Source organism: Monodelphis domestica, chromosome 1 (genome assembly GCF_027887165.1).
Source record: "Monodelphis domestica isolate mMonDom1 chromosome 1, mMonDom1.pri, whole genome shotgun sequence".
Lineage (NCBI taxonomy): Eukaryota > Metazoa > Chordata > Mammalia > Didelphimorphia > Didelphidae > Monodelphis > Monodelphis domestica.
Genome location: NC_077227.1, coordinates 248,963,045 through 248,975,379, shown reverse-complemented (window position 1 = coordinate 248,975,379; position 12,335 = coordinate 248,963,045).

The window sequence follows — 12,335 nt, the reverse complement described above, 5'->3', positions numbered from 1 at the left end:
TGAATCATTCAGCAGACATTTATTAATTTACCTATTATGTGCCAGGAATTATGCTAGGTTCTTAGAATACAAAGGTAAAAATGGAATGGTCCCTGCTCTCAAGAAACTTCTGTTGGGGCTGCATACCTCCTTTTGTGGTAAGGAGGCTTAAAAAAAAACCAGAAATACAGACAGTGATTATAAAGTAGCATGATGCATTTCACAAGGCACCCAGAGGAATTGCTTTACTTACCTTATAGATACACTAATGTATACTCTATCTGGTAGCATAATGAAAGTCATAAATGTATATTTATGTTTAGTTGTGCTGAGTATGCATTTAACTGAACATGTTAAAATATACATCACTTTTTCTTACATATTGAAAAACCAACATCTTTCTTGGTGTCTTGTTTAACATCTATAGTGTTATTCCCAAGACACCAACTGAGATTGTTATTTCATTGATGGGAATGCAATGATAGGCTTCTGGTATGGCATACTCTATTAGAGCTGCTGCCCAATAGTATCAGAATTCCTACTGTGCCTGGGGAGCACAGCATAAGCCACATGAAATTGGAGTTCCTGCCTAGATGAATTGTTCCTCATAAACAATGGACTTAATCACTGGGAAAACCCATTCTTGAGAATTCATTGCTTTTGTGCTCAAAGTCCACCCAAGGCCAGGTGGACTTTGATTGTCAAATACCAAACTGGTTGAAAGAATTAGAAAGGCAAATAAATATAACCTTTTAGACAAACCTACATACTGCATACTGTACTGTACAAGGAAGATGTATTCAGGTTAAGGTGAAATTCCTATAGATCTCATAAGGAAGTATCATGCTTCTCATCAATTCAAAGTATCACTATATTAACAAACTAGAAAAATTAATGAAGGGAATCATAGCTATCACTATCAGACGAGGAAGCAGAACTGTTTCCTTTTACATATGTTGGTTCTTTTTGAAATAAGTTTTTATTGGACATTTTGTATCTTGTGAATCCCTCCTCCATCTTGTCCCTGAAAACCATTCATTTCATATGACAAATAAGTTTTTTTGGAAGAAGAAAAAGCAGCACAACTGATCAATTCATTGGAAAAAATCCAAAATACATGTAATGTATAATGCCTATGGACTTCACATTTCTTCATTTAAGTCCCATTTTACCTTTATAGTCTTGTTACATTTACTTTTGATTTGTTTTTAGTGTATAGTTCTTTCCATTTTCATTGTGTATATTGCTTTCATGAGTGCTTTCTTATATCAGTTCATATATAGATCTTTATTATAAGGATATGGTTTTCCCTCTGAGAACTTCTCCAGTTTCATTCCAACAATTTTGGCATATTGTGTCATCATCATTTTCTTTTGCACAGTTTTAATTGTATCTGTCATTTGTTTTGGGCACTACTCATCCTTTAAGATTTCATTGTTAAGTCTCCATTTGGGTCTGTATCTTTTGTTTTTAGTTCCTGAACCAACAATCTACTTTTATTTCATTGTAGGCTGTAAAGGATATTTTAAATATTTTTGCCTTTATAAATTAGTTTGCAATATCTCAGTGCCCTAGTAGTTGGTCAATTTTTGTAAAAGTTCCATGTGGCAGATTTATATATATTCATTTGCTGTCCCATTTAGAAGATGTCATACATCTTTTAATTCTGTTTTCTCCAAAAATTTGTTCAGTTCCATATTTTCCCTTTTGTTTATTTTATTCAACTTTTCCAAAACGGTGAATGGGATATTGAAGTCTCTTCTCACTACTGTCCATGTCTTCTGGTACTGTCCATGTCTTCTGGTAGATCAGATAATATTCCTTTATGAATTTGATTTTTAAGGCTTTTGTAGCATATGTTTGTTACTGATACGGGTTTGTTGACCACAGAGCTCACCTTTCCTCATCGCTAAATCCTGACTTGACAGTAGCACATTACATATTCTTCTCTATTCCCATTGTCCTCTCATTTTTCTTTTATGTACCCTTATATGTTGTAATATAGCCCCCCCCCAAAGAAGCATTAATTTACCTGTTGGAAGGATATCACCAGATTCTGTCAATAATGCCTAACTATTACTACGGTCCTTCCAACATTATATAGTTTAATTATTTATCCTACCTATTCTTGAATGTTAACTTCAAGACTCACTTCTTTAAAACCTTTTCTATGTAAACCTTAAAATTTCTTAGACTTATAAATGTTGGAAATTTCCCAATTGGGAAATTTCATACTTGAAAAATTTCCTCCTGATAGTCTATTGGAATGTGAACCCCCCCCCCCTTGGCATGGGAGGGTCCTTCTCCTCCCTACTTAAGATTACTTTAGGACAGAAACCTTTTGCTGAACAATGGAAAGGGCTTTGACCTATGCTTAAGCATAGAACAGGAAGTTCTTTGAGTCATGATTGATTTTAGAATTGATACAATAGAGATATTTGGAATGACAGAACCAGGTCTTGGAACTTACAATCTCCACCCTGCTCAGGGTAACAGGATTTAGGAAGGGCTGCAGCAAAGGATCAAGATTTAATTATTTGAGAATATGACCTTCAACAGACATGTGCAAAGCCACAGACCTCTGGGTAGTCCTGGGTTAAGCTAGAGCCACCATTGGCACAGGGAAGACATGGACAGTGATTGGTAGATGTGAGAACTGAGGGGAGGGAACTTGGATGGTTTCCTTAAAGATAGCGGGGTCTGAGGACTGAGGTAGTTGGAGAGGTTTTGCTCTGAGAGATTGTGCTCTGAGAAGCTTGCTCTGAAGGAAGCTGGAGGTGGAGGCCCCTGAGACTGTTTCTCCATTTTGGTCACGTGAGTGATAGGGACTGATCTCTTTTCTTTGCCTCAGCTATCTAAGGGCTTGGGCCTTTTGGCCCAGCCTAAACAGAGGGGTATTTAAGCCCTATTCCCTTCTCTCTCTCTCTCTCTCTCTCTCTCTCTCTCTCTCTCTCTCTCTCTCTCTCTCTCTCTAATACCTTTCTTCCTCCTGTTTGTAATTAAACTCCATAAAAGGTTGACTGCTGACTTGAGTTTTTATTAAGGAATTACATAGCTGAATTCCTTGGTGACCTTAAATTAATATATATCAGTCTTTTAAAGTGATTTCCTTGTCACATTGTGGCTGACCACACAGGAGTCTAAAGAATTCTCTCAATAAACGTCTGAAATTCCTTGCCTTTTTACTCTACCGTTTCACCACTTAGTCCCTTTTAACAGCAAACTTGGCTTAAAGACACAGCTGCTAGAACATGTGAGTATAAAAAACTTTTTCTCTCTTCTCTTTTCTCCTTAAGTTAAATTGGAATCAGCAGTTTTTCTTTTTTCCTTGTCACATCTACCAACTCCAAGTATAGTAATCTCTCCCTTTGTACTCCATGTGTATATGTAGAAGGAAGTCTCATTGTTTTTTCTGTTGTCATTCTGTTGCTATATTTATTTCCAGCATTCATTCAATCCTATATTCATATCATTTACAATATTTGAGAAGTTAACAATCTCTTTAATTCTGGTTTTTATTTCTAAAAATTCAAACTTTTATTATTGAATATTGACTTTTCTTATACTATATGATTAAACTCAGATTTATAGAAAAACCCACCATAGGCTGCATTTTGAACTCCATTTCCCTTTACAATATTACATTCCTTTCTTCTTTTTTAATAGGTGTGGAATAGTCTTTCATTATTCAAATGACCTTTCCTTTGTATTTGATTGCCTTTCTTCCAATAACTTGGACCAAATTTGTTCCTGAATTGGTTTATTAAATTTAACCTCTTTTTGTCTTGGACTATTTGTCTTTTTTTCCTGGAAACAATCTGAATAATTTCAACTGGAATTTCATTTTTTATGTTTAGAAGTTCTAGTTACTTCTCTTCTATTATTTTGTTCATTATAATGTTAAGGTTTTTCATTTTGCATTCTTCTGTGAGACCTATGATTTTTAAATTGTCCCGCTATTCATTCTGTCTTCAAGATCTTATTATTTTGCTCACAAAGTGAGCATATATTTTTAATACTATTGTCTTTGGGTTCTCCTTTACATCTTTGTATTTTTAATCCTAATCTATTTTTTGTTTCTTTTGTGATATTTTCCATTGAAGATTCAAGTTTTTCTATTCTGTTCATTATGCTTGCTGTGTAGAACATGATTTCTGCTCTCATTGATCTTATTTCACCTTTAAAAGCACCAAGGAATAGGAGGCAGCTAGGTGACTCAGTGCACTGAAAGCCAGCCCTAGACACAGGTGGTCCTGGATTTAAATCTGTCCCCAGACACTTGTCAACTATGTGACCCTAGGCAAGTCACTTAACCCCCACTACCTAGCCCTTATCACTCTTCTGCCTTGAAATCAATACACAATATTCATTCTAAGATGAAAGGCAAGGATTTTAAAAAATACTCAAGAACAGAATATTGTGGGTATGTGGTCTTTTCAATTTCCACAGGATCCTGTCTCATCAAACATTGGATCATTTTCGTTTATTTTGAAGTATTCATTCATAGGTGAATGAACTCATTTATTAGAAAGAAAATCCATATTTCCTTCTGTTGTTACTATTTTTCTGTCGATTTATTTGTTTGTGTTGAAATTCTTTGAGTTTTCTTCTTCCTGAAATGTTTGGTACTTTGTCTTCTTTATGCTTTTATTTTCCTTATAACTCACTTGCTGACTCCCTCCCCTCTGCTCAAGGTTTCCTTGGGGACTAGATCTATAAAGCATTTCAGCTACTACCACATTGGACAATTCAAGGTTCACTTCCCTAGATCTCACCTGAATTTGACCTTTAGATGGCTAGAATTGGCCCCAGTTGTGTGATATGTTCTTTCCTTAGGGCTAACAACCTGTGGAATGTTGCACAAGTCCTTGTACACACAATATCCTGGCTTGATGACCTGTCACAGTTCTTCAGTTTCTTAGTTTTCTGGCCATCTCCAGTAGTTGAGAGCCTGTTTTCTCTGGTACAAGCATTTAAGAGCTTGCAATAATGGTGCTTCCAGGTTGTAACCTTTGGCAGGTTTTTGTTCCCAAAGAGCTGTGGAAAAGCTGGTTCTTGAGGTCTGAGAAAACTTCTGTAACCTATAGCTGGGGGGTCTTTAAACACTTCAAAGAGGGAGGCATTACCATGATATAAGGGTAGATTTTGATGTAAGCCTTTACTGTGTTTTTGAGTTTGCCAGTATAGCCATGTTGTCAATGATATAGGACAGTGTTGGTGAAGACATATTATGCAAAGCCAACATTTGAAGAGCTGCTCCACTTCCCCTCTTTCCAGAGCCTGAGGACGTTTTTGCATGCCCCTCTGTCCAGCTGCCTAAAGCAAGCACTTTCTCTCTTAACTCTTTCCAGTAATTGGGGGGCTCACAGACAGCTTATATTTGTTCTCTGAGCACTCAAACTCTGAAAAGTTTTGCCAAGGAAGGTATGGGAAGTAGAAGGAAGAGATGCTAAGTCAGCTCAGGGTTAGGAAGTGTCAGTTCCTGTCCTTTTTTAAACCTTTGTTTGGATTTTGAGTGTTCTAGTCTGTGGAGAGGGCTGATGTTGCTTTATCTTTGGCACATAATTTCTGTTTTGGAAAAGTTTTAGAGGTAATGCAGAATCAGATAAAATATCCAGTCTGGCAGGTTTTGCTCATGTAACCTGGAAGTTCTTAATTTGTTACTTCTTAATTTGGACAGCAGTCCCAATTCAGAGATTCCATGGTAGGGGCACTTAAAAGGAAATATTCTTTATGGAATCCAGCATAGGAGTGAAAGTCAGAAATTAGAAAGTCTCATATTTTTCTTAAATTTCCCTGATGCAGTTATTATAATTTATTTTGTGTTAACATTTTAGTGTATAGATATTATTTCTACTTATAGATAATAAGGTTTTCTGGACAGAAACAAGGTCATCTTTATTTTTTTATCCTTCACTGTACCCAGAACAAATCCTTGTCTGTAGGCAGTATGTGAATGATTGCCAAAGAAATGAATGCATATCTTGAATGTCAGAATTTGTAGATAATGCCAGGAGAGTATAAAATGGGGTGAAATTTGGAGGTCATCTAGGAGTTTAACAATCTTGTTTTATAGAAGAGAAACACTTGGAACCAGAAAAGTTAAGTGGCATGCCCAAAGTAATATAGTCAGAGTTTAAGAGTTGGGTTTTAAATCCAGGCCTATTATTTAATCCTGTACTTTCCACTGTACCATTTAGCTTCTAAACATAAGTCATTTAGAAATGGCTGCAAATTTCACAGTCACCAAGGCCTTCTAGTATTCTATTAGCTCTCAAGCTTCATTATCAAACCCTTTTCATTATCCAGAAGCCACTAAGAGATAGTAGATAGAGTATTGGGCCTGGAGTCAGGCAAACCTGGGTTCGAATCTAATCATAGACACTAATTGTATCATATTAGACTTGCCACTTAACGGCTCTCTACTATTTACTCAATTGTAAAAACAGGATAATGATATATAACTCTTAGGGATATTGTAGAGATAAAATGTGATAACATTTTAAAAGTACTGTATGATTGAAAATCTGTTACCCTAAAAAAGGACTACCTATCCCAAGAACCCACTGACTTCCTGTCATTACATACTTCCTATAGACAGAGCATAAAGGACATGGGCTGTGGAGGCTCCTCTCTCTGATGTAGAATCAGCATTGATGGTGGCAAGTGAAATTGACTAAAAAATGGCTAACCAGTCATGGGCACGTGGTTTTTATTTTGTATCTTCTTTATTCCTTGATTTCTAATGATCATTAATAAATCTCTTAACATATAATATTATTGAGATTTAATTTTAACTTTTACAGTACTTAGCAGAATTATCATGCAAATAGTAGGTGTTTAATGAATGTTTATTTCATTCCTTCTTTCCCCATGTCCTGGAACCAGGACTGGTTTTTGTGTGGAAATGGGTGTGTTTATGGTGGAATTTTAGGCAAGTTGTTATCCCAGCACACCTCTTCTCTACCAGATGCTACCTTTCCTACTTTCTTACATTTCCTACCAACTTGCTAATACTTGAAATTCCACAAGTAAAGATTTAGTTCCAAGCACTATCTATAAATTCTGCTAGGGGCTGGAGAAACGCCCCCTCCAAAAAAAAAAAAAGGTACCTGTCATCAAGGAGTTTATATTCTACTGAGGATGAGGAGAGGAGGGATCAACATGTAGACATAAAAGTAAATTAAAATGCATAGAAAAGGAATGCAAAAGTAATTTTGTGTAGACCACCCTCTTTGTTCTACTCTCATTAGACAGTAACTGAGGGCTAAACTTTGGGGATATCTGTTGGTATTTCACTACTCCAATAGGTTTCAATGAGCTGTTTCTTTCTAATACCTTGATGAAATTGTCCCTATTTTTGCACTTGAGGAAAGCTAACTTTACAGAGATTAAGAGATTTGCCAGTGGTCACAAAGCTAAAAGTAAGTATCTAAGTCAAGATCCAAGGCGAGTCTTTAATTTCAAAACCAACATTTTGTCTACTAGACCCTGATTCCTCAGTAAACCATTAAGAAAATGCTATATTGTAATGTGAAAGATCACTGGTCTCAGAACTATAAGACCTGAGTTGATGACCAGTTACCAGCCATGGAGCCTTGCCTAAGCAACTTACACCTTTTCCCCCTCTCTGATCTTCATGTTTCCTCATCTGTAAAGTGGGTAAAGGAATATTTCATTCAGTTCATTAATTTCTGTTCTTGATATTCTCTTCATTCCTGAAGTAAATCCTTTAATAGCAGCAACTAATTCATATTTGTCCTTCTATCCCCAGTACATAGCACAAAGTAGGTTCTTAATAATTACTAAAGGTTTTGTCCCTTTTAAAAATGAGTGTTCCTGGGAGAGTGATCACAGTAAAGCATACTTATTATTTATAACTGATTGGGAATAAGTTTCATCTTTTAATGGAGTAGTTTTTGTAGAGAAGAACAAAGGGTGGAATCAACCACTAAAGAGATGGGAAAAGGAGATGAAAGACAAATTGGAATCAAGGAAAACAAATCTTTCTCACTTCAAATTTTGCCTTCACCTGACCCTATAATGTGTCATAGAGAATAGAAAACTGGTCATAAAGCCAGGAATGCATATTTCCTCTAATGCATATTTCCTATTCTTTTTTTTTAATTTGGAAAATTTTATTGAATTAAATAATTTAGAATATTTTTCCATGGTAACAAGATTCATGTTCTTTCCCTCACCTCTCTTCCCCACCACCACCACCCCCTGTAGCCTACTTGCAATTTCACTGGGTTTTACATGTGCCATTGATTAAGACCTATTTCCATATTATTGATATTTGCACTAGGGTGATTGCATAGAGTCTACATCCCCAATCATATCCCCATCAACCCATCAACAACAGAAGTTGTTTTACTTCTGTGTTTCTCCTCCCACAGTTCTTCCTCTGAATGTAGATAATATTCTTTCTCACAAGTCCCTCAGAATTAGTACTGCCTATTCTTTTAGGGCTCTAATCACATTTTAAAAATTGTAAGTTTCAGAGAAGGCACAATCTGCCTTTGTAGAGGGAGTTTCTTCTTCCAGGACCTCCCTACATCAATTAAGTCACATGACTAGTTCCTTTCCCCCCTCATGACCCTGTCCAGCATAGTGCTGGGCAAATAGTACACACTCCAGAAATGCTCATTCTCATAAGGAAAAGGAACCTACTTATACCAAAATATTTTATTGTTTTAATATTTATTTTATCTTAATAACAAATTTCCACTTATTTTTTCCAAAGTTATATGATTCATGTAGTCTCCCTTCACCCTCCTGGTGTTTACAGGCAATTCAATCTGGGTTACACATGTATTATCACACAAAAGATATTTCCATATTATTCATTTTCATAAGTAAATAATCTTATAAAGCCAAAACCTTAAATCATATACACAAATAAACAAGTGACAAATCATACGTTTTCATCTGCATTTCAACTCCAAAAGTTCTTCCTCAATAGGTAAATAGCATTCTTTTTCTTCAATCCCTCAGAATTGTCCTGGATTGTATTGCTGTTAGTATCAAAGTTTATCAAATTTGATCATCCCACAATATTTCAGTTACTGTTATACCAAAATATTTTAGCAGCTCTTTTTATAGTGTCAAAGAATTGGAAAATGAGAGGTTGTCCATCACTTGGGTTATAGATGAACAAGTTGTGGTATATGGTTGGAATGGAATACTATTGTGCCATTAGGAATGATGAATAGAATGAGTTCAGAAAAACCTGGAAAGGTTTTTATTTTTCACTTATATTTTTTATTTATTTATATTAATCAATGCAAGGTGAAGTGAGCAAAACCAAGAGAACAATGTATATGGTAACAGAAATATTATGTGATGATCAACTGTGAAGGACTAAACCATTATCGGCAAAGTAAGTTTCCAAGACAACCACAAGGGAAACATGGTGAGAATGCTATCCACAGCCAAAGAAGGAACTGTTGGAGTTTAAATGCAGACCAAAGCATACTATCTTCCACTCTGTTTCCTTCAGTAGATTTCTATTATATGTATGATATGTTTCTTCTATCATGACATGAGCAATATGGGCAAATGTATCACATGAGAGGTATAACCTATATATTATACTATTTTCTCCCTCTGGTGATGAAGCCTTTTCCAACCCCTATTAATTACAATTATTTTTCTCTGTTAAGTATTTCCTATTCATTCTGTATGTAGTTTTCTTTGTACATGTTTGCTTGTTTGCCCTCTCCCATCAGATTGTAAACTCCTTAATAAAAGGGTCTGCCTTTGCCTCTTTTGGAATTCCTAGTTCTTTGCACAGTGACTGAGAGGTGTAAGGTAAAAGAAGAGATAGTCCACATCAAGGAGAGAACAGTCTCTGGCAGAGACTAGCTGAAGAGAGAATGGGGAGGAGCAAGAAGAAAAAAACTGAGAATTCCAGAAGAGAATCAGAAGCTTGGAGATCCAACTGGCCACTCACTTCCAGCTGGGAGCCTGAGGAGGGAGGTGGATTTCCTAGGCTGGGAAAAACCTGTCTCTCTCCCTTATCTGTTCCTGGACTCCTATACTCAAGTTTCAGTTAGCTTAAGAGTAGGTACTGAAAGGAAGTTGACAAGAAAGAGGGATCAAAACTGAGAAGCCTTGAACCCCTAGACTTTGGAGGGCCAAACTGCTAGAGGGGACAAGTTGTAGGGCTTCCCTGTTTACCCACTTTCCTACCTAATATCCTTGACACCCCTTTCCTGTTTGAACCCCAATAAATCACCTAATATTTAAGATTTAGGTCTGGGTCAGTCTCTAGCCAACTTAGTAAAGGGAATTGAAGATTTGGGGAGGGTCATACTTTTCTCCAAAAAGGGAGTTGACTTCTTGATCTCAGGAATTCAAAATTGCCTAACCCAAGGAATTGACATCTCTCCTTGGCAGTTTGGTAGTCCTAAAATCCTGAAGGGGACTGAAAGTTGATGTCCCTGAGGGAAGCAGAGTCCTCTTGTCTCTCAAGGATAGATTGGATTTCAAGAGCCCTGGACTCCTGTGAGAGGGCATTTTGTCATCTCACTAAGACATTCCCTCATTAGTCTCTTGTCCTCCATTTCCCAGAAAACCTTTTCTAAGGAAACAAACTCCCACTTTCAAGGAGACAGTACTTGGTTATCTCCCCCCAAAAAGAAGGGAGGAGAAGAAGGATCTCTCCATTTTCTCAACTCCATTCCCTCTTTCTCTCTATCATCACTATCCCTTCTCCTAATCCTTGCATTACATAGGTGATTCATAAGTGTTTACTGATTAATTACCTGTCTGAAAACTGATCTTACCTTCCTCTCATACTTGTTCCTCCCTCTGATGCTACATTTTTAACCATTTGCTCACCTTCTCAGGTTTAAAATGTTAGTGTTATCCTTGTATTTCCCTTCCCCTTCATTTTGTGTAGAAATCAGCTTCAAATCACATTAATAATATTTCCATAATGCTTTTCCCACTGGTCTCTTTGTTTTTTTTTGTTGTCGTTGTTTTACTCACTATTACCATTCTAGCACTGACCTTAATAAATGCCCATCTGTTATCTTGTTAGATTGCTTATAGGTCTTTGACCTTCAATCTTTCCATCCCTGCAATCCATTCTTTAAAATGACTATCAGACTTTTACTTTTTAAGCATAAATATGGAAATGTAAAGCCTCTCCTAAAGCTCTTTGATACCTCTCTCTCCTTGTCCCCCACCATATGCCAAACTCGGACTCTTTAACTGAGAATTCAAGATTTTCTACAGACTGGCATTACCCTGTCTTTCCAGGATTAACTCACAGGTAGTCACACACACTTCTGATTTAGTCTCATGAAGGCAAAGTCTAGCTTTTTTTTTCATTGATGGGGGTTTAATCAGCAGCTGAATCTTAATCCTAAGAAGAATCACCATAAACCTATAACATCTCATTCAGAATACTTCTCCATCTCAGCATCTTATGAGGATTCCTAGTAAGTGTGTAAGAGAGAAATGCTAATATGAATGCAAGGACTGGATTTTGTGGGTTATCTCATGAAAAGATGAGATGGAACTCTGTCTTTGAGCAGGGGATGGGAATGGAACATTCTGGCTAAGAAAAGGAGGAGCAGTTAGAGGCTGCTGGTCTTTTCTGTCTTTGACTTGGAAAGGGAAGGAGCAAAATCCTCATTGAGCCTACTTAGCTACAAATCTACAAATTTACAAATCTCTTGTGGAGCAGAAAAAGATCCAGACTAACCATCTGTTTCACAGTGGTGGGATAGAGACTTTTTCACTTCAGGGAACAAAATAGCCTATCCTTCAGAAGACTCATTCAAGCTATATCTTTGTGACAAGAAATACCATCATCTTGAACCGACAAAGACATTAAGATCGTCTGGGACTTAGTTCCCAAACTTGTGCCTCAAATCCCTGAAGACATCTATAGGAGGGAGATAGCTCAAGGACTCCCTGTTTCCTCTTTCCTAATTTATACTCAACCCCTTTATCTAATAAATAGCTATTTTCAACTTATAGAGAACTCAGACATCTTAAACGTACTGGACGGGGATTACAACTACATCAACTAAAGAAGAAAGAGATTGAAGGGGATTTTCTCTTACCCTTCAGCTCTAGTCAGATCTGACTCCATCTTCCAGACAGCTCTGCCTGGAGGGAGAGAGAATTGGTGTTACTTTTTATTTGTTTCCTCTCCCTATCTTACCTGTCAAAATTTTGGTTCCTTGATTCCCCACTAGTACATAAGAAAATGAAAATGGAAGACCTGAACTAAACCTACCCTACTGCCTCAGGTCCTGTTAAGATCTCTGATTTCTCTATGGGAATGAAAATCTGTATCCATTGTCTTCTAGCCCTAATTCTAATTATTATTATTATTT